Raw genomic sequence first — 21,462 nt, 5'->3', positions numbered from 1 at the left:
CACCAAATTTGATCCCTAAGGACCCATGGTAGAAGGAGAGAACTGATTCCTGAAAGTTGTCCTCTGACCTTCACACGTGCCCGCCGGCACCCCACAAATAATAAGTTTTAAAAAATGTACAGAGCAATGGGTCTGAGGCAGTTCTGGCTTTCTGGGGTGATAGTCCAAAACGGAACAGACAAGGCCTTCAGGAATGTTCGCGAGGTCTTCAGCTAGACATGGAGGGCTACTGAGAGAACCGGGAATCCTGCGTAGTTGAGTGGTGTACTACACACCAGCCAGGAACACTCTTCAGCAGGGCCCAAGGGTCATCAGCCGTGGATTTGTTGCTGAAGGCCGGAATCCAGCACAGTCCAGCAGTCCAGTGAAGAATTAACAGAAGCTACGTCAGCCTCTGGGAACACAGACCTTAGGAGGCGGGGTCTACACACCCGGGTAGAAGAATGCTCTTCTTTAACATATGTAAGGGCCTCAAAAGAATATTCAACCTACCTTCCCGCGAGAAGAAACTATAGGCTAACGTCTGTGAAGGTGTGGTGTTAGAAGGTCTACCCTCTTCCAACCAAAACTCAAGATGCCTGGAATTGAAGAGATTAATAATCTCATGCAAGGGATGAGGAAATAAGAGAAAGGCTTCCTAGAGGTCAAGTGTGGTCTAACGTCCTCATTGGATTGGAAAAGGAAACTGAGGCAGGGAGTTGGCGTTACCCACTCAAAGTCATATAGTAGATTTCAATTCTCCAAAGTTTTCCATAGCTTTCCTCCCGGAAATCGACACATCTCTATCTGTCCCATCTGGATGAGATCAGGAAGAGAATTCTAGCTTTGTTTGGTGGCGGCTTCTGAGAGCAACAAACAAGTCCCCTTTAAGGGCGTCCTCCAGTCCCAGGTCTGGCCGGTTTTGATATGCCCCCAGTGTTATCCAGTTGGCCGTTTTGTGTGGCTTCTCGCCCCTAACAAGATTCCCAGCCAATCACCTCTTTCCTCGCCTACTCCTTTGGTTATTCTGGAATGTACCATATGGTCCAGGCCGTGGGGGGGAGAGCAGGAGGGAGGGAGTGGCAGCTGTGCATTCCTTTACCTTCTGCTGTGACCCGTGAGATTTTGATAGAACCGAGCCTGGAAGTGGTAACCCGGTCTCTAAGAACGAGAAGCACGAGCGATCTGCAGGAGCCCTGAGCCCGCTCACCCCCATTGGGGTCGGTGGTCTAGCCTGGAGGGCCGCAGCCCCCGCCCTCCCATGTGCCCGCCCCGCCCCGGCGGCGCCGCTCCTGCCGCCGCCGCCGCTGCTGCCGCGCCGGACGCTGCGGGCTAGCGCGCGGGGGCTGCGGCTGCGTGTCCCGGCGCGCGGCTGGGTGGCCCCGCCGGCCACGAGGACACAGCAGGATGAAACAGAGGTGAGCACTGCGCTCCTGGAGAACAGCCGCATCCCGCCCACGCTGCGCTTCGGTGTACCGGGGGTCGGCGGCTGGGTCCCGGGTGGCTTTGGGCGCGATGTGTGGCTGGAGACAACCCTGCCGGGCAGCCCCGAACCTCCGGCCCGCCCTGTGCCTGGAGCCTGCCTCCGGCGGACGCGTGCGGCGAGGAAGCCCCTCTGCGCTTCCCGCGCTGCCGTGTCCGGGTCCCTGACCTCCAGAAATCGGGTGCTAGGTCAGGTCGCGCCCTGGGGGAACTCAAGAGAGCTATCTCGCTAGTAGGAACAGGAATAAGCGGCTTGTACTGGGTGTGCCCAAGGCGGCTTTGTAGGGGTGAAGACCCAGCCCGGAGTGGGACTGCGCTCCCCATGTCACTAGTCTGGATCCCAGTAGGCGCAGTGTGTAGGTTGCTGAGGTCGTTATGGCAGGTGGCCACGAGGGAACTCTTGACATTTCCGTCTGGTGGTAGACTGAGTGGGGTGCAGGCAACCACCGGGGCCTCTTATTTCAGCGCCACCCCCCGCCCCCCCTTCCTAACTGCCTTTCAAAGTGACAACACTGTTGGAGGTTCCCGTGGCACACTAGACATCCCTCGCTTAAGAATAACCTTGGAGAGCCCTACCCAGATATGGGTTTGTCTGGTGTTCTCAGACAGCCAGCCGGCGTGATGGCCGATTGCAGGTTTTGGCGTCTCTACTTGGCAGGGACCGCATCATCCAGCTCTTTCACAATTGTTGCTGGGAAGAAGGGGTCCTTCAGGCGCCTCGGCGCAATTGGGGTCGTGGGTCAGCCTTGTATCTTGACTGATTTTTTTTTTTCCTCCCGAGTCTGGAGACAGAAAGTTGTTTCCAAGAATACACACCACATCCGTATTGCTTTGATTTTAGTGCTTAAGTCAGACATTAATTATGGCTTGTGTGAAATGGGTTAATGCAGAGCAGCGGAGATCATTTCAGACAGTGGTATTTGTTTATTTAAAGTGCGCCGTGGATGGAGAGGATAGCATTTAAATACCAGGACATCAGTGTGTGTTTGGCCCCATTTGACAGTCTGCCGCACACACAATCATTTGGGTTGATGGTGAGAGTGAGGTTTTATGACGGGAAAGACATCTTACAGATTGCTGCTGCCAGCAGGAATAAGTTCACCCAAGACCCAGCCACCGAGGATGCTGTTCTTTGTGGCTGCCTTCTGTGAGCGTGTCTCCCTAGAGCCTTTAAGAGGATGTCATAAATTTCGTTCTTGATTGCCACATGCACTCAAGTCAGTTCTTCTAGCCCTACAGTGAGCTTTTCTTAGGCGCTAGGTTGTAAAAGTCTTAAAGTATCTTTTAGCGGTGTACTAAGTAGCAGGAGTTGATTTCAGAATTACAGCTATGACTGTTTGGTGGGTGGTTCCGCAAAGAATTGTTTAGAACTTGGATCTGGTGCCTCAGCTAGAGCTCTTTTCTGTGTTTAGGATAGGGCCGTCTGTTGAGAAGTCTAAAACTTGACTGCCAGCCTGTTGGGGCTTTCGCCTACCAGGATGTTTGTATCCTGTGGTTTCTAGGTGTGGGAGAGAAGATCATGAGGGAAGGGTGCTTCCCGCAGTGCTGCAGACATAATAGGTATTCTTCTCACAATGCTGAGGACTTAGTAGGTGTTCTTTTCACGTTGCTGAGGACATAGTAGGTGTTCTCACAGTGCTGAGGACTTAGTAGGTGTTCTTTTCACGGTGCTAAGAACTTAGTAGGTGTTCTTTTCATGGTGCTGAGGACATAGTAGGTGTTCTTCTCGCGGTGCTGAGGACATAGTAGATGTTCTCGTGGTGCTGAGGACATAGGTGTTCTTATGGTGCTGAGGACATGGTAGGTGTTCTTGCGGTGCTGAGGACATAGTAGGTGTTCTTATGGTGCTGAGGTCATAGTAGGTGTTCTCATGGTGATGAAAACATAGTAGGTGTTCTTTATTAAGTGCTGAGGACATAGTAGGTGTTTTATGGTGCTGAGGACATAGTAGGTGTTCTTCTCACGGTTTGAGGACATGGAGGTGTTCTTTGCACAGTGCTGAGGGTACATGTTAGGTGTTCTTTGGAAAACCTGGGTGGGGATGGAGTTGAGCCTCTCCTCCTCCTTTCTGTGCACTGGGAGATCAGCTCCCCTCCCTCCCTCCCTCTCCCACGTCTTAGCTTTCTAGACATTTTAATAGGAGGTTGTAAGTGAAACACTTATAGACTGGGAGAAATCAAAGAAGGAAAACTGAGGTTTTCCATCTGCCTTATACATTTTTTGTTGTTGTTCGTTGGTTGGTTTGTTTGGAGACAGGGTCTCTTTATGTTTATTCCAGTCTGGCTTTAACTTGCTAAGAACCCAGGCTGATTCTGCACCCTCGAAGCTTCTGCCTCAGTGCTGGAATTACCACTATATCTGACCCTCGTGTGTTCCTTTTTTTTTTTTTTAAGATAGGTTCTTGTATAGTCTGGGCTAGCCTTGAACTCCTTATATAGCCAAGGATGACCTGCCTAATTCTGCTTTGTGGCAAGGGAGCCCCTGATCCTTCTGCCTCTACTTCACGAGTGCGGAGATGACCCGTGTGACCCACTACACCCAGCAATATGTTGCCATTTTAAATAGTTATTTTTATTTACAGGGGAGTGTGAGTGTGTCTCTGTGTGTATCACATGTGTGTCACATGTGTGCAGGCGCCCTTGGAGACAAGAGGAGGGTGTCAGATCCTCGAGCTGGAGTTACAAGTGGTTGTGAGCTGCCTGACATGGGTGCTGGGAGCTGAACTTTAGTCTTCTGGAAGAGAGGTGAGTGTTCTTAACCATTGAGCCATCTCTCCAGGTCCAGTGTTGGCATTGTGAAAGAAAGGATGGCCTTTCTTAACTGCCATTCAGTAGGGGAGCCAACCCTTTCTTCCATCTGTTGATTACTTTTTTGGGGGGGATGATTCGAGATAGGGTTTCTTTCTGTAACCCTGACTGTCCAGGAACTAGCTCTGTAGAACAGGCTGGCCTCGAACTCAGAGATCTGCCTGCCTCTGCCTCTGCCTCTGGGGTGTTGATTACTCTTGTGTGTGTGTGTGTGTGTGTGTTGATTGCTCTTGGAGGTGAGGATTTTACTTGGTGCATTGGCATGTCCAAGTGGAACTAGAATCATTACTTAACTTTCCCAGGCAGTGACATCTGAGAAGTGGCCAGGATTCCTGAAGCTGGACCAGCAGGCAGGAGTAGCAGTCCTGGACTCTGCTCTGGGCTCGGCAGGGAGCCACCACGTGTGTCTCCTCCCTTCTTGAAGCTGGTCGTAAGAGCAGATTAAAAGGCTATCTAAGCTAATGTACTTGGGAAAATAAGAACCATCATTGGTTTGTTTATGTTGCATGATATTGGGCGTGACATTTTTACAGAAGCCAGGCTCAGGATTCAGTTACAGTCCTTTCTTTGAAGAAGTGAACTTCTTTTTCTTCCCCAGTTGATCCTCTCTGGAGGCAGGTGCTTGGCTCTCACTCCCCAAGGCAAGCCACGCCCCCACCCGATGTCATTGGTTCTTGCTGGACTGTAATGTAGTCAAATTATAGCACAGTGTTTTCCCAGTTTCTAGATAAAGGAACTGAGTGCAGCTCCATTGATCCTGGAATTGGATTTTTCATGGTACTTTCCATTGGTACCTCTGGAGGAAAACACGCCCACACCCCTCTTGTTGGTGCCGAAAGGTTTCTGGTGGACCATTATCCTTTCCTGATTGCTGGTAAGCAATGGCACTGCTCTTTGGTTGCTAGGCAGCGCCTATGCTAGCAGCACCCCAGCTCTTCACTTCTGTGTATATCACTTATTCTTGGTATTGCCCCCTGTTTCATAGATGATGAACTAGGGATTGGTGAGATCCCAGGACAAGGAAGTGACAGAAAGCCCTGACTAAAAGCAATGTTGGGGTCAGCCTAGGGTCTTACTCTGGGAAGTATCTTCCCAGCCCCAGGCCATAGTGGTGATTAATGGGCAGGTTTTGGGGGTCCTGACACCTGCTTTTCCCTCCACCCCTACTTTCTGCAGTGGACAGTCATTACTTTAGGGGGAAAAAAACCCAGAAGTGAAAAAGACAGTTATATATGGAGCGTGTGAAGTATTTAATCAAAGCAGACAGGATGATTGGGACCAGAGAGGATGGAAGTGGTTCAGGGATGGGGGACGTGATCCTCCCACCCGCAGCCGCGGCCATCTCCAGTGCTCAGGCCTTTTCCGGCTGAAATAGTAGCCTTGGAGACCTGGCGCTTTTGCTAAGGTCTGCAGAAAGGCGGCTGCTCTTCTCTGCTTCTGCTGGGAAGTTGAACACCTGCTTCCTTTCTGGTGTTTAGCGTCCGTGGATAACGCAGTACATTGTCCAGTTATGTGGAAATTGGAGGGGACGTTGTTTGGAAATTTACCTAAATTCATTCATTGGACTTTCCCTCCCCTTCCAGGCAACTCCTCTGTGGTCTTTGGCTCCACTTGTCAGAGTCCTCTGGGATGGTGGGGTTGGGTGGGGTGGGGTAGAGGTCACACACCTGGGTGCTTAGATACACCGTGAGGCAGAATGACAGGGCTGTCCTGGCGGGGCTCAGTCATGTGTGATCAGCTGTTTTCTCCAGGGCGGTTCAGCTGTCTGAGGGCATGCTGATAGGACTGTTGAAGACAGGAAGGTGGTTTTCTCTCGCCTTGCTACATCTCCATTGGCTGGTTAGATTTACACAGGAGGATGGGAGACTGCTGCAGCTTAAAACACGAAAGGAAGAGATCCTCAGAGCAAATATGGGAGAAGGGGGACTGTGGACTTTACCTCAGTGAAAGCTGTGGGGACGGAAGCTTCTGCCGGACAGGAAGAGCCCAGGGAGATGGTGGAACCCTTTTGTTCTATCAACGGCTGCTTTCCTCTGTAGGGCCTGGCTCTGGAGTTGAGATTGCTGGTGAAGTTGAGGAGAGGGGCTGGTGGCCAGCAGAGGGGGCTTTCTGCACTGGCAGGGTCTACAGCTGCTGTTACGTTGTATATGTGATGAAAGACTCATTCTGGTGAACTCTGGGAAGGGGACAACATAACTGAGCGGCTAACCAGTCACTGTCTTTGACTTTCCCTCACTGCTTTAAAAGACCTGTGCAGGAGCCGGGCGGTGGTGGCGCACTCCTTTAATCCCAGCACTTGGGAGGCAGAGGCAGGCGGATCTTGTGAGTTCGAGACCAGCCTGGTCTACAAGAGCTAGTTCCAGGACAGGCTCCAAAACCACCGAGAAACCCTGTCTCGAAAAAACCAAAAAAAAAAAAAGACCTGTGCAGAGCTGGGGGCGTGGCCCTGTGGTTGAGCCCTTGAACCCCAGCACCATTTAAACTGACAGAGTTCTACTTTGTTTGATCCTGCCTTCTTTTTCTTGCCTCTGGAGCCTGGGAAGGCTCTCTACTTTGGGAGCCTGGGGAAAAGAGGGAGGGGGGAGAATAGCCAACTCCCCCTCCCCCACTGCCTTGGGATTGGGATTTCAGGGTTCTGGAATGGCAAAGGGAGAGGTGGGGAGAACAACCCGCTGGAACCACCGGGCTAATAACAGCCCTGATCATGTGATCATGGTGGCGACACTGAATAGCCCTGACTGCAGCCTGTGTCCTGAGCGCTCTTCAGAGGCCTAAGGAAGGCTAAGAAGGCTGTTACCATCCCTTTCTCTACTAAGAAGGTAGTGGTGTCAGGGTTCCCTGTGGCCTCACAGACTCCTATGACTTTTTCTCTGTGTGGCCCTGGCTGTCCTGGAACTCACTCTGTAGACCAGGGTAGCCTGGAACTCAGAGATCCGCCTGCTTTGGCCTCCCATGTGCTGAGATTAAAGGTGTGTGCCACCACTGTCTGGCAACTCCTGTGACTTTGAAAAACCGTAATGACACATCCCCTTCCCTCTGGTCACCTGGCTGAAATGCCTTCAGGGAAATGGGTGAGGAAGCATTAGCTTTGTTTGTTTTGAAACAGGGTCTCACTCTGCCACCCTGGACCTGGAACTTGCTATGTAGACAGGGTTGGACTTGAACTCAAAGGTCCTCCTCTCTCTGCCTCCTGGTTAAAGGTGTTGGGATTAAAGATGTATCCCTCCATGTCTGACCATTTTGAGGCGTTGGTTCTCTCCTTTCACTGTGGATTCCAGGGATCAAACTCTGGTCAGACTTCTGCCACAAGCACTTTTACGCACTGAGCCGTCTCACTGGCCCTAGCATGGGTTTGTCATTCCCGAGGCTGAAGCCCGAATCAGGTGTCGTCACCTTAGTTTCTTCATGGCTAGGAGGTTGGCTGGGGAACCTTCCACTGTGTGTAATTAACTGACCAGTGGACTTTTTAGAGTGGAGCCTTTGACCCAGTTAGGCCTTGACCAGTTGGATTCACCTATTGCCCCGTGAAAATGGAAAAAGGAAGTATTTAACTAGAAACTTGGATGCTGTCAGCTTGTCTCCTAGACAGGTAGGCTATTCTCCAAAGCAGCCTTGCAGAGGTGGGGGCGGGAGCCAGCGTTCTGTCGTTGGTGTTTTAAGGGCCTCTGAACAAATGGGCTTGATGGTCAGTGATCGTAGAGTAGCCATCATAGTTGCTGCGTCCCGAGTGTCCGCATGGGTCAAGTGCCCTGTGTACACGCACCATTCCCCCATTTGACAGTAAGGTCATATCCATAAACTCAGCGAGTTGCATAAAGCCGAGCCTATAATTACCGTCGTATAAGGTGACCCATTGAGGAAGCAAAGGACGAGGGATTGAAGCAGAAATAGCCAGTGGTAAGTTGAGTCAAGCTCTCAGGATTCGCTGACTGCTGTGTGCCCAGCCCTGGCAGAGACGGCGGAATAAGGAGACTCCTGGGTCCGCGTCACGCTCAGCCAGAGAGCAAGGAGCGGGAATTTCCCTAAGGGCGTCAGGTACTGACACATTCGCACTTGCCGTGTTTTGTGAAGAACTACAGAGGCTGCAGGAAGTTACCATATTTGTGCAGCGCAGCACAAAAGCAGTGCACCATCCTGTATGGTGATACGTGATTTATTTGGTCAGGATCCCTGCGCTTTAGCGGCAAGCAGATCCATACTGCTGCAGCACAGTACTCTCCTAGCCTGGCTTGCATGTCTCTTGCGTGCTACTGTGAGGCTTTCTAGACTTCACCTGCCCCCTGTGCTTGAGGCTGGGATGTTTGTATTTTGCCAACTGGGTTGGGTTGTTTTATAGCTCTTCCCCAAGGACCCTGGCTGCAGGAAGGGCTGGGCCACCTCCCCTTCCTGCAGACTGACCGCCACTGGGTCCATCCCCACTGGGGATCTGTTGGCAGGTGCTCTTGTCCGTGCCTAGCCACTGCTTGCCAAGTAGAGAGACAGGTAGTCCAGTGGCAGTGTAGACCTTCCTAGAGGATATACTGCCGGCCACACCCTCTTCGCAGGTGTTTTGACAGTCTTCTTGGTCACTTTGAGGTTTAGAACCATCTTAGGATGGCCAGGGCTTCTCTGCAGCCACAACTCCAACACTGTTCCTGCTCTGACCTCGGAGCCTGGGTGGAGCCCTGTGGTCATGTTTCAGATTTTCAGATGCCCCTCCGAAGTCCCCACCTTTTGTTGCTATATTTGGGGGCAGATGTGGACAAAGGCCTCCTCGGACCTCTCAATGCTGTGTGCTCAGTGACATACGGTTTTGCTTCCTTTTAGTCTCCCGTTTTCCGGGACCTTTGGGTCACTTAGCTCCGTTCCAGTGGAAATGCTTGTATAGCCAGGAAACAAGTCAGGTGTCTTCCAGCCTCTGCTCCTCGTGGACCGGCTTGATTCCATTTGGTGAGCATGTTTGGTCCACACTGTTCCTGAAGAGTTTTCTCTGGCCAGTGATCCCAGAGCTCATGGGCCTAAAGGTGATGCATGGAAATGTGTCCCCCCCACCCCCAATAAAATAGTGCCTGTCTGTGTGACATAGTTCCTTCTCTAGGATTGTGATGTTTTGTCCATATGTGATCTTTAAGCATTCTGATCTTTCGCCATTGGTACAAATGACTGCTTGTCTTTTTGTTTTGGGTTTTGAAACAGGGCCTTGCTATATGGCCAGGCAGCCTTGAGCTTCCGGAGGCCTGTGATTGCACGGATGAGCAGCCTCCCCTGCTCTCCTGTCGCTTTTACTTCTTCATCCCACTACCAGACATGCAGCCTCAGAGGCACCGAGGCCGCTGGACCTGGCCTCCTGCTTCCCTGGCCTGCCGTCTTGGCTTGCAGGTGTGGTAGAGCTAGGTGCCGTCATGGGCTGTCAGTCAGGGTGTCTGCTGCGTTGGCAGGGGCTGGCTGGCCCAGCTTGTGTTCATGCACTATTCATTGGCACGCCAGAAGTTGTCTGTGCCGTCTTCCCAACTGCGCTGCCTCCTCGCGCGTCCCATGTAGAGTTGCCTGTCTTTTGTTTGTTACCAGGTTGTTTTGCAAGCTCTTGCGGGCTCTAACATACTTGAGCACCTGTAACAGGCAGGACAGTCAGTGGCGCCGAGAGGGCTCCTGTGGTAAGGGAGGGATTTGGCTGGGTTAGAAAGGGAATCCGTCTCCTGGTGTCTATTTTAGAAGTGCCCTTTATGTTATGGTCTCTTTTTTCTTCTTACACTAGTATGCATAGTTATGTGATGCCCTCTGGATAGGTTGGGAGCATAAGGATCGGAGAGACTAGCTTGCCTGAGCTCTCTCAGCTCATACACAGTGGTTTTGACTCAAGGGTAGAGGCAGATGGGAGTGTGTGACCTCATGTGTGTTCCTTAACCTCCCTGGGCTCCACTTCCTTCTCAGGATCATTGGGGCGGTAGATGGTATGCCTCTGCTTCACGGCTACAGGCCGGCAGAATTCCACCAGGCTCGTGTTAGGCACACAGTGCCCTTCATGCCTCTGCTTCTGAACTTGGAGTGCAGGCCTGGGGCACAGGGTTCCCTCTCAGGTAAGAAGTAGCCTTGGGCAGCATGTGTGGGTTCAGGCCGTGCAGTGAGCTAGGAGCGGGTTCCTGTCCTGGGAGCGGGAATGCAGGACAGGAAGCTTGAGCAGTGCCAGCTTCAGGGAGGAGCTCAACCTGCCGCTGGACCTCTTCTGCAGACCCATCCAAGGCTGACTTCACTTGAGCCCTTCTAATTGCCTCCCCCTCTTGCTGGCTCTCTGATTACTGTCTGCCTTGTCCCTGCTGCTCAGCATTCTCTCTCCTACTAGTAATCTTTTAAACTTCCTGAAATCATATATTCATTAACTTATTGATCCAGCCTCTTGACCTGCCGCACTGTACTGGATTTTAGGGCAAGGGCAGGTTGGTGGAAATGTATGTTGTCACTGCCTGCTTCAGAAGATGTAGTACTGACATAGGCTGTGTGTGTGTGTGTGTGTGTGTGTGTGTGTGTGTATGCGTGTATGTTTGTGTGCATGTGTATGTGTGTAGATGTGTGTATGTGTGTGTATGAATGTTTGTGTGCATGTGTATGCGTGTACGTGTATGTATGTGTGAGTGTGTGTGTGTGTGTGTGTGTGTGTGAAGGCAAAAATAGTATGTGTCATTGATTGGGAAAAACAAGAGTGATTACAGCTATAAACTTCTGAGGACCAATTGTGTGACCTGCCCAGTGTTTGTTTGGGTGGTGCATGCATGGTCAGTTCTATGTCATCTGAATTTCACAGGTGAGGACATACAAACACTAGCATGTACCCTCAGGACATGGAGAGCCACCTCGGGTTTGACCCCTGGCCTACAGAGGAGGTGTGATCATATGCAGCTTAGGTCATTAATGGTTGTTTAGGTGAGAAGAGCGTCCTTTAAAAAACTTTTTCTTATTTATATAAATGTTTGCTCACTTAGGAATGTCTGCTTTTCCCCCACACTTTATAAATATTTTAGGTTTGGTTTTTTGGGAAGATTTACAGTGTTTTCTTCTATCTGTCTCCCCTTCTTTTCCCACTCAACTTTGTGCCCCCTCCCTTTTATTTCTTGCTCATCAAGAACATCTGGCTAGGTGGTGGTGGTGCACGCTTTTAGTCCCAGCAGAGGCAGGCGGCTCTCTCTGTATGAGTTTGAGGCCAGCCTGGTCTGTAGAGTGAGTTCCAGGACAGGCTCCAAAGCTACAGAGAAACCCTGTCTCAAAAAAACAAAAACAAAAAAAGGAAGAAAGAAAACTGTGTTTCGCCCCCTTCTAAGGCTCAGTGATCATTGCTGAAGAAGGGATGGGAAGAGTTTAAGATGCAGAGGCTGCGGATGAATACAAGGACACAGTGTCATCCAGACCCAGCACGGCTGCAGCCTCCGAACTCACAGCAGTTAGTACAGCTGCACAAGCTCCATGAAAGCTCGAGCCCGACCAATTCCAGCATAGCGAGGTGTGAACATAGATGTGAAATCTCACCTCCACCCCAGGAACCGTTGGCGGCTGATAGCTCCCAGGAGAGCGACAGTCAAATTGCTTTTTGTTTGTTTGTTCGGTTTTGGTTTTTTTGAGACAGGGTTTCGCTGTGGCTTTGGAACCTATCCTGGAACTAGCTGTTGTACACCAGTCTGGCTTCAAACTCACAGAGATCTGTCTGCCTCTGCCTCCCGAGTGCTGGAATTAAAGGCATGCGCCACCACTGCCCAGCTAGGATAGTCAGTTTTTAGAGTGTTGTACCTGGTATGTTGACCGTGCTCCAGTGTAAGGGCCACCTCTCCATGGGCAGCACAGAGAAAACGATCTATAACAAGAGCAGTAGCTTAGGGTTGAGAGCAAGCCCAGGACGTCATAGGCAGTGAAATGGGCAGCCCTGCTCCCTGGGAGCTGAGCTCAGTACCTTGAACCTGAACCTCTCTGCTAGGGTCTGCCTGGGTGCTTGGAGGTGAATATGCTGCTTTCCTCTCCCGGTGGAATCTTGCTGTCGCTGGGCAGACAGACACACAAATAGGTGAATCCCTTGCCGTGTGGTCAGAGCTGTGATGAGGGTAGACACAGGGTACAGTGGGAACTGAGGAGAGGGAGCCGAGGAGAGGGAGCCAGGAATTCTTCCCAGAGCCCTGAAAGGCAGGCTAGTGGCCAGCTGAGAAGGTCTTTCTGAAAGATGAGAACGGCCATAAGCACGTGCGCAGAGCCAGTTGGTTCCCAGGGTCTGTGTATGCCTCTGCACACCTTATAGACAGAGGTTATGGAGGTGGTGCGTCCAGAGTAACAGTTTGGAAGTCATATTGGAAGATAGGGAACAGGGTCGGAGAGATGGGGGTGCAGGGTCATTGTGGGAGGAGTCGGCACACTTTGTGTATGGGCTGGGGAGTAGGCATTTCAGTTCTGGGAGCTGGGTCCTTTCCAATGCAGCCCCCTCAACTCTGCTTTTGTTTTGTTTTCTGACTTCTCCTGACGGACTTTGACGTTCTCCGGGTAGACAGCTGCCGACCAGAGAAACTTTATGCTCATCTTTGGGAATACATTGGGCTCACTTAGAGGAATGAGTATGGCCACCCCAAAACAGCCACATCTCGTGAAGCTCCATTTCAGGGTGGGCGATGACCTCCCAGAAACTGCATTAGGATCCCCACCTCAGCCAACCTTCCGCTTCTCATATGCTGAAGTGTGTGCCCGCCACACGCTGCTCAGGGAGGATCGTGCCCAGCTGGGAATCCCCTACTTCCACAAGGGACTGTTAATAGTCTGATATCGTGATGATGAGATGGCTTTGCCTATGCTCAGAGGACAGCCTTCCAGGAATATGGGAAAGGCGTTGAAGATAATGCAGTGCAGATGGGTGTGGCTACAGGCCTCTGAAGCTGTCATTTATGAAAGAAGAATTTCATGTAGTTTTCATTTATTATAAAAACGAATCTTGCCGGGCGGTGGTGGCGCATGCCTTTAATCCCAGCACTCGGGAGGCAGAGGCAGGCGGATCTCTGTGAGTTCGAGGCCATCCTGGTGTACAAGAGCTAGTTCCAGGACAGGCTCCAAAACCACAGAGAAACCCTGTCTCGAAAAACTAAAAAAAAACCAAAAAAACAACAACAACAAAAAAAACGAATTTTGCTGGGTGGTGGTGGCGCACGCCTTTAATCCCAGTGCTTGGGAGACAGAGGCAGATAGATTTCTGTGAGTTTGAGGCCAGCCTGGTCTACAGAGCAAGTTCCAGGATAGCTAGGGCTGTTACACAGAGAAACCCTGTCTCAAAAAACAACAAACATATAAATAAAATGAATCTTGTTTTTGATGTTCCCTCAATAATTTAAATTATATAAAGAAAGCGTTATTAACTTGGAGGTTGGATTTGGCCACTGGTTGGTGTTTGCCCACCCCCAGCAGTTGGTAATAATTCAGATGTAACATGACAAAGGACTAGGCCAGGATGTTGGCATTGAAGATAAAGAGGAAGGGACCTGATGCCAGAGACCTCTGGAAAGAGGATTCTGATTAGCTAGCAAGCGAGGAGAGGGGGGAGCCAGGCAAAGCGGGAGCTTCTGGCTAGGTATTTCCTGGCCCCTTTCAGTAACGAGGGCCCAGAAGCATGAGCCAAGAGCACGCGTGAGTGCTGGAGAAAGCCCAAGGGAGCAGAGTCTGTCTGTGCTTCCAGGTGCTTGTCAGCGTGCGAATTGTCTGATGTCTCCCTCCGCACACATGCCATCTTGCCAGTCAGCCTATTTCGCCGCCTTGGTTTCGGGTGCACTGGCAGGAAGTCCTGCTGTAGCAGCTGTGTGTTGGGGCCAGGCGGATATTTTGGCAAAATTTCCTATTTAGGAGAAGCTGCACCGTTCTCTAGATGCATGTGTTAGGTTTCATTGTGCGCGTCTTGCCCCAGTCGCTTTGCCATCCCACTTCTCTACTGGGAATGCCTCGGTGCAGAGTTATCCAAAATAAGATTCCATGGCGTCAGGGCACTTAGCACCAACGTGGAGCTGGAGCCTGAACGGTTTTGAAGCTAGTGCCCCTCCTGCAGCTCTTACTGCTCGCTAACTGCCATACCCAGATAATCACAGGCTCTTATCAGGGGGCTATCTGCCTTAGACCCAACGGGATTCTCCCGCATGCCAGCTGGGGCTACTCAGTGGTCCCCCAGGAGCAGCCATGGCCTGAGGGAGAGCAGCGTGGGGCCAGAGGGTCACCGCTATCACTGTCTTGAACTTGAGGGTCAGTTCTCTGTCTTTCCTCACATCGCTCTTGCTGTCCCCGCCAGCTGTGCCAAGACGCCAGCCCACAGGACTGCGGGCACAGCACGGGTGATCTGTTGAAGCCGTGGCACAGCTTCCCCTGTGCTTTCTTCTCTTTCATTGCTTCTCAGCCTGTGGACCGTGAGTTCTAAGATGCATCTGCCCGGACCACCACCCCAAGCTTCATCTGGAAAATAAAATGAAGTGAAATTTCAGTAATTACTTTGGAAATAAAGTGTGTGAGGGGTCCTAATGTTTCTGACTTGGGCCAAGGTGGTTTTTTCTTTGCTACTTTTTAAAAAGACTGAAACCAGAAAGGGGAGTGTTTAAATGCACGGCCCTTGGTTCCAGCGGGATATGATTCTTGGTGTTCTGCTTGGGTGAGGGGGGGAAGAAAAAAAGGGAAGGTTGTCTTCTAAGTGTAAAGTGGATGATCCATCGCAGTGAGCTAAATTTTGTCACATCTAAACACTCGTAGCCTTTGTAAACGTCCGTAGCCTTTGTAGATTTGTCCGGGCCCTTCTCAGGGCTTAGTTATCACTGACCCCTTCAAAGCCGACTCACGTCACCCAGGACATATGAAATACCAAGTCAGGAGCCCCATCATCTGTAGTCTTAAGGCCTTGCCAGGCATTGAGAGGCTGGGCAGCTATCAGTGAGGGTGAAAGTGTGGTACCCTCTGCATCTTCTGTAACCCCCTTACCTGTTCCTGATGAGAAATCCTGGGTCTGGTGCTAGGCGGGAAGCTCAGAAGTCAGTGGATGGTTCTGCCTCCCATTCTGAGTCAGGGGAGGTGTTGCCTGCCAGATGAGAGTGAAACCAGGCAGGTGTGCTTCGAAGCAGCCTGCGGTGCCCTTCACACGCTGCTTGCTCCGCACAGACGGGAACACGCCCTCCTCTCATGCAGGGGTGCTTGGTGATAGGGTTTGCCACACTGCCCTGGCAAGCCTGCTTGTCCTGAACCCTCTAGTCCACGGACTCCACAAGACAACACACACACATTGAGCAGCACCGACTTTCCCAGAGACCTGGGGGTGTGGAGGTTGTGGCTCTGTTTTCAGAGTTCACTGTTCACTCTGGAAGTCAATAGAACATGAAAGAGTAGGCAGTGAACAGCAGGAAGGATACAGAGTCAGGTCAGACTTGATGAGTGTTCTGCTGCCTTGGAGCAGCTGTTCCTGTTCCCCTGGTGCCCCTGCTCAGGTTACTTTGCTTTGGATATCTTCCCCGCATGTCCCTGCTTATGGGCCTCACGCAGACCCTCCCGTCTAGCAGAAAGAAACACCCTTTCCTAAGGTACCACAAGACTGAAAACCTAAAAACCCTGACAGCTCAAATCAGTTTAAAATTTCCATGTAAAGTTGAGTGTATTGACCTGATCTTATAGTGCTAGCTGCTATAGGAGGCAGGAGAATTGCTTGAACTTAGGAGAGTAAGACCAGGCTGGGTTGGAGAGATGGTTCAGTGGTTAAGAGCACTGTTTGTTCTTCCAGAGGACCTGGGTTCAATTCCCAGCCCCACATGGCAGCTCACACCTGCCTGTACCTCCAGTTCTAGGGGATCTGACACCCTTACATGGACACATGCAGGCAAAACACCAGTGCACATAAAACAAATAAATAAAAAAAAACAGGCTGGGCAACTGTATTGCACAGGGGAAAATAATCTTAGCGTGGCATGATGTGTCTGCATGCCTTTAATTACAGCTCTTAAGAGGTAGAGGCAAGTGGATCTCTGTGGGTACAAGGGCAGCCTGATCTACATAGTGAGTTCCAGGACAGCCAGGGCTACTACATAAAGAGACCAGGTCTCAGAGTCACATAACCCCCACTACTATCTCTGTTTCTCCAGAGTGCCTGCCACCGACTAGCATGCTAGCTAATTTATTTATGTGTATTGAGAGGGTGTATATAGCTTTGAAGCTAGAGCAGAACCCCTGGTTTTAGGTCTTGCTGTCACCATTTACATGTGTGACCTTGGGCAGGTTCCTTAGCTCCTCTTCTTTGTCACCTCAGGATTTTTGCTAAGTGTGATTTGGTGTTGATAAATGCTCAGTACAGCAACTAACATGGAGTCTGTGCTATATAGGTGTTTGGTCAGAGCCTTTTCTGTGTTTCTTCCTGTAGCATGGAAGCTCCATGAGGTCATCTGTCCTTTGTAGATCTTGTCTGTCCTTGAGAACAGCAGTAAAGCAGGCAGCGAGAACACACGGAGTGAGTGACTGGGAGTGAGTGACTGGGCGGTGGGACACGTCAGCCTAGCAGGGTGTCCAGGAGCATCCGAGCATGGACAGTGTGTGGACAGCCGAGTCTACCTTGGTCCCCTGTCACTGTGTCATTAGGGGCTTCATGAGCTGGCTGCAGAATGGGAGGGAAGTCTGTGCAGTGTGTGATTGATCGCAGCCTTTCCCGCCAGGCTGGAGCAGCAGCAGGTGCTGGTCCCTTCCCCTCCTTAGCACAGCTTCCAGTGATTCAGGCAAGTCCTGAGTTCAGGGTCACAGAAGGGGACAGAACAGGATGCTGGGTAGCCAGATGCTGCCACCAACAGCCTGAAGTGGCTCTCGAGGCTCTGTATTGTTAAACTTTTATGTAAGTACCAGGTTTTGTACTTTGGTATCTGTGGTAACTTAATTTTGGTTTAAATTTAGGGATGTTGGGGGGTTAGTACGGGGACTTCCGTTTGCTCTGTGCTGAGATGTTTTTTTCTTGTTTTTGACATTTGAATTTTTTCGTAGTATCTCTTATAAGTTGTTGTACTCCTAAGATTTCCGAGTGCTTCAGTGGGTGTCCCTGAAAATAGGGATATTTTCTGTGATGGCTGTTCTTGGTTGTCAGTGTAACTACATCTGGAATTAACTAAAAACCCAAGTGTCTGGGTATACCCATGAGCTATTTTTTTTTTTTCATAATTAAATCATTTGAAGTGGGAAGACCTACTTTTAATCTGGATCTTTTCAGATAAGAAGATCCACCTTTAATGTGGGCCACACTTCCTGCTGGGAGCCTATATAGAGGACATGGAATAAGATAGCTTGTTCTCTTTGCCTGTTTGCTCTCGCTCTCCCTGGTGAGTCCTTTCCTTTACTGGCATTAGAGCCTGCCTCTTCGTGATTCTGGTTTATACTGAAGACCAGCTAAGACTCCAGCCTTGTGGACAGAACAACTACTGGCTTCTTGATTCTTGGACCTTCCATTGGTGGGCAGTTGTTGTTGGACTAGCTGGACCACACACAGCCTGTAAGCCTAGTAGGAGGTGCGGGCTCCTCGTTCTGTCCTGCCCAGCTGGCTAGTGTTCACCCAAAATAACCACACGGAAATCTGTATTAATTAAATCACTGCCTGGCCCATTAGTTCTAGCCTCTTATTGGCTAACTCTCACATCTTGATTCAACCCATTTCTAATAATCTGTATGTCACCACGAGGCTGTGGCTTTCCGGGAAAGATTCAGCATGTCTGACCTGGCAGCTTCATAGTGGGCGGCTCTCTGCCTGCCTTTTTCCTCCCAGAATTCTGTTTTGTCTACTCCACCCACCTAAGGGCTGCCCTATCAAAAGGCCAAGGCAGCTTATTTATTCAACCAATGAAATCAACACAAATGCAGAAGGACCTCCTACACCATTTCTCCTTTTTCTGTTTAAACAAAAAAAAGGCTCTTATTTTAACTTAGTAAAATTACATATAATAAAACAGTTATCAAGCAAGAGTTACAATTACAATATTTAGATCTATTTTATCTTTAATAACAATGGAAAACTATAACTATTTTTTAACTCTATCAAAGACTCCAAAGGATATAATATTACCTAAGTAAACAAGAAGTAAGCAACTTCCAAAATTCTAGAAACGACAGAGACATCTTGCTACCTGGACAGTCACCCAAAGTTCTTCTGTACTGTTGGGGCATCCATCTTTGGCCTACAGGCTCATAGCATCCAGCAGACATTTCCATGAAGCAGGAAATTTCAAAGATAGTTTAGTCACTTTCTTTTGTGTCCTGTAAAATGTCTCTCAGACTCTTCCATGAAGCAGAAACCCCGAAGGATCATCTCACCTTTAGGCAAGTTTAGCAATCCTCCCTCTGCGGATTTCGCCTGTCCAGTGAAGCAGTCTAGGCAAGAGCAGTTTCTTGCCCAAATGGCTAGCCAACTTCATAAGGAACGTCTTCAATGCCCATCTTTCTCTTGAAGTAGATTGGTGCTGCCAGGAGCAGACGTGTCTCATTGTCATGAAAAGCCCTAAGTTATTAAAACATTAAATGCCATATTTTGTAGTCTTTGAAAGATATGAAGAATGCCTATCTAACTGAAATATATCTCTATATATCTAGAAAATCTAACTAACATGACTACAAGCTTGATTATTATTGATGATTATTCATTAACAACCTATATTTTCTAATTATACATTACATTTTCAATGAACTACACAATCACAATACCTTAATCAGGATCAGAAATGCATATACATATAACAAAATTGACCTTAAACTTGTATCAATAAAGTAAAATTTATACCATGTAAATTATTCATATCTATATCATATCCCCCTTTAAATGTAAAAGAACATTTATAAGCAATATTCGGGAATATGGCATAGTAAATTCATGTATATGCACACACGGGAGAAATCTGGGAGAAGATATTATCAGGGGTCTCTGTAGAATATATATACTCTATAAGTTCTGTTCCTTTGCAGAACTGTGACTAAAACCTTCTCCAAGGAGATTTTTTTTTATCCCCTAGTGCTGGGAATGGGTACCAAGGCCTTGTCCTTGCTTAAGTAAGCATTCTGCCACCAAGCCACACACAGCCCTGTAGCCATTCTTAAATAAGGAAGTAACAGGCTGTCAAGGGTTGGGGGAAAGTGGGCTAAAGGCCTGGAAGGCAGCTGTGGCATACCTAGTGGGTACGCCGTGGCGGGGAGGGACCTTTGCCTTCTGTAGACTGAGCTTGGAGGAAGCTGGGAGGTGGTATTTCCGCTTTGCAGTTCAAGCTGGGTCATTTGTAGGACTGCATATCTTGCTCCCCTCCCCCAGAAGACCCTACAGCCCTGAACTACATCTGAGGTGTCCCCCCCCCCAGCACCCCACCACTCACTCCCCATGTATCTCAGGTTCATAGTCCTTCCCAGGTTTGTGGGTGATACCTCACCCCATCACCTTCCGGGGGTGCGATGGCTCAGTGGGCAAGAATGGAGGGCGCGTTGCAGCAGCCCGCGGGTGAGGCTGGGAGGGGTGCCGCAGGCTGTGGGCCTGTGGGCAACACGTGTGCCTGCAGCTAGATGATAAGGAAGGAGCAAAGAGGTGGAAGGTCCGGGGCAGAAAGGGTGCTTTTGGGGGGTCATGTGAGAGTCCCCTTTACAGGCTAGTGGGCCACTTACTCCCATGGGCATTCGAAGGCTGGGTGGGGAGGAGGGCTCTGGTGTTCTTTCGGTTAGGAAACACTTCTGTCAGCAAATAGGAATTGGCTACTGACTTGTACAGGCTTTGGTGGTGGTTTTGAATGTTCACCTCTTGTGTGGCCTTTGGCCCCCTAGGTACAGGTTACATGGGGTGGGGGCAGACATGTGTAGCAGTAAACAGTGACAGGAGGGGTGTGACAGAAGGTGGTTGGGGAAGCTGTCACTTCGGGTGGGGGGGAGGTCCCATCAAACAAACCTGTGCTCAGAGGCCCCTTGTGTTTTTATTTCCAAATGGTCCCCTTCATTTCCCTGCCAGAAGTGTGTGACTGTCAGTTCTGCCTGTCGGCAGACTCCCTGTAAGGGACTAGGCCAGGGTTTCCTCCTGACGAGCTAGAGTAGTGATAGGCAGCACGCTCAGAAATGCACGGTGCCTTCTGGGTATGGTGGCACAAATCTGTCATCTTAGCCTTAGGAGTGGAGATAAGAATCAGCCTCCGTCACGAGAGATGCTGTCGTTAAACAACAGCAAAGAAAGTACGTGGTACTTTTTCATATCTTCCTGGAGTCCACATATTTGGTTAAGAGACTGGGCCTAATTTTAGGGGTCGTGAGCTGAAGAGGGACTGTCTTACGGAAAGTCACTGAAGGGCTATGGAGATAGCTCAGTTGGTAAAAGCCCTTACTGTGGAAGGGTGAAGACAAAAGTTCAGATCCCCAGAACCTATGTAAAGCTGGCCTCCGTGGTGTGTATCTGTATACCCAGTGTTCTTTGGTAAGATCGGATTCATCTACAGGAGCTCCTGGGCCAGCTAGCCTGGTGTGCATAGCTGAGCACAGCAAAGAGACTGTGGTTGTAATCTGATCTGCACACACACACATACACACACAGGTTTCTTAAAAAAAAAAAATCACCAGTTGCATTGGGGATTTCTTTCAATGAATTCCTAGCACCCACATGGTGGTTCACAACTTTCCCTCACCCTCTTCCGGCCCCTGCAGGCACCTGGCATGCATGTGGTGTAAATACTTACATGTAGGCAAAGCACTATATATAAATCAATCGAAAAAAATAGTAGTGGGGCTGGAGATATGGCTCAGTGGTTAAGAGCACCTGCTGCTCTTCACAGAGGACCTGGGTTCAATACCCAGTACCCACATGGCAGTTCACAGTTGTCTGTAACTCCAGTTCCAGGGACTCCGACACTTGCATATAGACAAAATACCAACACTGTGGGATATATGTTAATGCTTTTGTACATTGTAAAGATTTATCACTTGCATTAGTTTAATAAAATACTGATTGTTCTGTAGCCAGGCAGGAGTATAGGTGGGATGACCAGACTAAGAGAATTCTGGGAGGTCAAAAGGCAGAGAGAATCAGTTACCAGCCAGATACAGAGGAAGCAGGATGAGAATGCCTCATTGAGAAATGGTACCAAATCACGTAGCTAAACATAGACAAGAATAATGAGTAAATTTAAGTCATAAGAGCTAGTTAGTAATAAGCCTGAACAATAGGCCAGACAGTTTATAATTAATATAAGCTTCT

General features: G+C 49.6%; 1 protein-coding gene across 16 annotated transcripts in view; it reads left to right on the top strand.

Moving 5' to 3' along the window:
* The first annotated feature begins 1,282 nt into the window (after positions 1-1,282).
* The window catches only part of Mical3 (microtubule associated monooxygenase, calponin and LIM domain containing 3), a 182,968-nt gene continuing 162,788 nt past the window's right edge, over positions 1,283-21,462 (top strand). For all 16 annotated transcript variants that reach the window (XR_005973342.1, XM_041640938.1, XM_041640931.1 and 13 more), the window contains exon 1: positions 1,283-1,397. The gene's annotated coding sequence lies outside the window, so the exon portion shown is untranslated. The remainder of the gene's footprint in view (positions 1,398-21,462) is intronic.

The sequence above is a fragment of the Microtus oregoni genome, unplaced genomic scaffold, assembly GCF_018167655.1.
Source record: "Microtus oregoni isolate MIOR12 unplaced genomic scaffold, Mior012 000002F_ref0000024, whole genome shotgun sequence".
NCBI lineage: Eukaryota > Metazoa > Chordata > Mammalia > Rodentia > Cricetidae > Microtus > Microtus oregoni.
Note: the sequence above shows the minus strand (reverse complement) of the source record. Positions and strands in the feature narration are given on the sequence as shown.